Source organism: Neomonachus schauinslandi, chromosome 8, assembly GCF_002201575.2.
Source record: "Neomonachus schauinslandi chromosome 8, ASM220157v2, whole genome shotgun sequence".
Taxonomy (NCBI): domain Eukaryota; kingdom Metazoa; phylum Chordata; class Mammalia; order Carnivora; family Phocidae; genus Neomonachus; species Neomonachus schauinslandi.
Genome location: NC_058410.1, coordinates 120,022,667 through 120,026,911, shown reverse-complemented (window position 1 = coordinate 120,026,911; position 4,245 = coordinate 120,022,667). Strand labels below are relative to the sequence as shown.

At 41.7% G+C, this 4,245-nt stretch overlaps 1 pseudogene; it reads left to right on the top strand.

The window, feature by feature from the left end:
• Nucleotides 1-638: 638 nt before the first annotated feature.
• Nucleotides 639-2,023, top strand: LOC110586813 (annotated as a pseudogene).
• The last annotated feature ends 2,222 nt before the right edge of the window (nucleotides 2,024-4,245 follow it).

Here is a 4,245-nt window from a genome sequence, read left to right as displayed (position 1 = left end):
TAAAACAGTGTAATACACATTCTTTTCAAGTGCACATGGGAAATTCTCCAGAATAGATCCCATATTAGGTCACAAGTCAGTCCTCAACAAATACAAAAAGATTGAAATCATACCATGTACTTTTCTGACCACAATGCTCTGACACTAGAAATCATCCACAAGAAAAAATTTGGAAGGACCACAAATACATGGAGGTTAAACAACATGCTACTAAACAATGATTGGGTCAACCAGGAAATCAAAGAAGAAAATTTTAAGACTACATGGAAACAAATTAAAATGAAAACACAACAGTCCAAAACCTTTGGGATATAGCAAAAGCAGTCCTAAGAGGGAAGTATATAGCAATACAGGCCTACTTGAAGAAGCAAAAAAAATCTCAAATAAACAACCTAACTTTATACCTAAAGAAGCTAGAAAAAGAACAACAAACAAAGCCTAAAGCCAGCAGAAGGAAAGAAATAATAAAGATTAGAGCAGAAATGAATGATACAGAAAATAAAAAAACAGAACATGTCAATAAAACCAGGAGCTAGTTCTTTGAAAAAAATAATATAATTGGTAAAACTCTCTTTTTTGCAATAGGTTTGCTGCCAGAACACAGGTGTCTTGAAATCCATTGCTAAACCTAAACCAAAATGGGAAAGGTAAAGACTCATTTTAACATCGTCATCATTGGACACATAGATTCAGGAAAATCTATCACTACTGGTCATCTGATCTACAAATGTAGTAGGATCAACAAAAGAACTATTGAAAAATTTTAAAAACTATTGAAAAATTTGCTGATATGGGAAAAAGCTCCTTCAAGTATGCCTGAGTCTTGGATAAACTGAAAGCTGAACATGAACATGGAATCAACATTGATATCTCCCTGTGGAAATTTGAGACTAGCAAGTATGTGACCATTACTGATGCCTCAGGACACAGAGACTTCATCAAAAACATGATTACAGGCATATCTCAGGCTGACTGTTATGTGCTGATTGTTGCTGCTGGTGTTGGTAAATCTGAAGCAGGTTTCTCCAAGAATGGGCAGCCTTGAGCATACCTTTCTGGCTTACACACTGGGTGTGAAAAAACTAATTGTTGGTGTTAACAAATGGATTCCTCTGAGCCACCCTACAGCCTGAAGAGATATAAGAAACTGTTAAGGAAATCAGCACCTACATTAAGAAAATTGGCTACAACCCTGACACAGTAGCATTTGTGCCAATTTCTGGTTGGAATGGTAACAACATGCTGAAGTCAAGTGCAAATATGCCTTGGTTCAAGGGATGGAAAGTCACCTATAAAGATGTCAATGCCAGTGGAACCACACTGCTTGAAGCTCTGCATTGCATTCTGCCACCAGCTCATCCAACTGATAAGCCTTTGCATCTGCTCCTCCAGGACATCTACAAAAGTAGTGGTACTGGTACTGTCCCTCTGGGCCAAGTGGAGACTCATGTTCTTAAACCCAGCATGGTGGTTACCTTTGCTCCAATGTTAACACCTGAAGCAAAATCTGTTCAAATGCACCAGGAGGCATTGAGTGAGGCTTTTCCTGGGGACAATGTGGGTTTTGATGTCAATAACATATCTGTCAAAGATGTTCATTATAGCAATGTGGCTGGTGACAGCAAAAGTAACCCACCAACTGAAGCAGCTGGATTCATGGCTCAGGTGATTATCCTGAACCATCCAGGACAAATCAGTGCTGAATATGCACCTGTCCTGGCTTGTCACACAGCTCATACTGCTTGCAAGTTTGCTGAGCTGAAGGAGAAGATTGATCATCATTATGGAAAAAAGCTGGAAGATGGCCCCAAGTTATTGAAATCTGGTGATGCTGCCATTGCTGATATGGTTCCTGGCAAACCTATGTGTGTTGAGAGCTTCTTTGACTAACCTCCTCTAAGCCATTTTGCTGTTCATGACATGAGAGACAATTTGTGTTCGTGTCATCAAAGCCATGGACAAGAAGGCAGTTGGAGCAGGCAAGGTCTCTAAGTCTGCCCAAAAAGGGGAGAAGGCTAAATGAATATTACCCCCAACACCTGCCACCTCAGTCTTAATCAGCAGTGGAAGAACACTATCAGAACTCTTTGTCTCAATTGGCCATTTCAGTTTAATAATAAAAGACTGGTTAATGATAAAATGCATTGTAAAACATTCAAAAGGAAAGGAGAATATTTTGTGAACAATTTTTCTTTTATGTGTGGCAGTTTAAGTTATTAATTTTTAAAATCAGTACTTTTTAATGGAAACAACTTGACCAAAAATCTGACACAGAATTTTGAGATCCATTAAAACCAAAGCTTAGTGAGAAAAAATTGATAAATTTCTAACCAGACTTATCAAGAAGAAAAGAGAAAGGACTCAAAAAATAAAATCAGTGGGGCGGAGCAAGATGGCAGAGGAGTAGGAGACCTGAATGTCGTCTCCTCTCAGGAATTCAGCTGGATAGGGATCAAACCATTCTGAACACCTACAAACTCAACAGGAGATCGAAGAAAAGAAGACCAACAACTCTCTCATCAGAAAAGCGACCACTTTCTGGAAGGTAGGACGTGCGGAGAAGTGAATCCGAGGCGATATTCGGGAGGATAGACGGCGGGGGAGGGGCCTCCGGCGGCCGCTTCTGGCAAGTGATAGAGCCGCGGAGCACAAAATCGGAACTTTTAAAAGTCTGCTCCACTGAGGGACGTCACTCTGGTGGCTAAGCGGGGGGGGGGAACGCTCCGGGACAGTGTGGTCTCAGGACCCACGGGGTCACAGAAAGACCGGGGGTGCCTGAGTGCGGCAGAGCTCCCAGGTATTGGAGCAGGGAAGCCGGCTGCAGAGGCGGAGCCCAGGCGCGGGCTCTCAGCTCAGGGTTGCCATAAACCGTGATCCGCGGCACAGTCGGGCCACTGCTCCTCCAGCAGGGACCCAACAAGCGGCAGATCCGGGGAGACTCACCTTCCTCCCCCGGGAGGAGCCGCGCGGGAGTGCGCCGCAGGGATCTGCTGGGGTGGAGACTCCACACGGGCTCGGGTGCAAGAGATAGAAACGCGCGGTCACAGGCCGGGTGAGCACAGAGTGCGGCCGGAGACCGGGGAGACGGGAGTGACTGACGGCTTTTCTCTGGGGTCTCACTGAGAAGCAGGGCCCCGAGTTCTCGGCTCCTCCGGGGCGGAGATTGGGAGGCCGCCATTTTCACTCTCCGCCTCCAAAGCTGTACGGAAAGCTCGCAGGGAACAAAAGCCCCGGAGAGCAAACCTGAGCAGATTACTTAGCTAGGAGGGGGCAAGGGCGGGGCAATTCTGCCTCCGGCAAAGACATTTGGAAACCACGCAACAGGCCCCTCCCCAGAAGATCAGCGAGAACAGCCAGCCAAGACCAAGGTTACCCATCAATGAGAACGGCAGAACTCCAGCTGTAGGGGACTACTGCACATAGAATTCATGGCTTTTTTACCATGATTCTGTAGTCTTTCAAAGTTAATTTTTTTTAACTGTCTTTTTTTCTTTTTCTTCTTTTCAACCAACATCTTATCAATCCCTTTTAAAAAAAAAAAAAACATTTTTATTTTTCATTTTTAGAGTCATATTCTATCCCTTCATAGTAGTTACCCGTATTTTTGGCTTATATGTATAAGTTGTTCTCTCTTTAAAATTTTGAGACCCTCTCATGTGCTCTCTCTCTCTCTCTCATTCTCTCTGTCTCAAATAAATAAATAAAATCTTTAAAAAAAAAAAAAAAAAAATTTTGAGATAGTTTCTTCTAACAGATTAAAATATACCCTAAATCTCTAGTATATGGTGTTTTCTACTCCCCTGCCTGATCACATCGTCTCCCTTTTTTTTTCTTTTTTTAAATCCTCTTCTTTCTTTTTTCAAACAACTTCTTATCAATTCCTTTTATAAAATTTTTTATAATTTCCATCTTTACAGTCATATTCCATCCCTTCATCATATCAACCCTTATTTTTGTACATATATAAGTTTTTCTTTCTTTAAAATTTTGGGAAGCACTTTCTTCTAAAAGACCAAAATACACCCCAAATCTAGTGTGTGGCACTGATCTATATACCAGCCTGATCATATTCGATCACATTCTGGTTTTTTTGTTGTTATTGTTTTGTTTTGTTTGTTTTTGTTTTTATCTTTATCTTTTTCTTTTTTTTCTTTTTCTTTTTTCTCTCTTTCCCTTTCTTTCCCCACTGCTTCAGGTTTTTTCTGATTTGTTTAGAGTATATTTTCTGGGGACGTTGTTACTCTG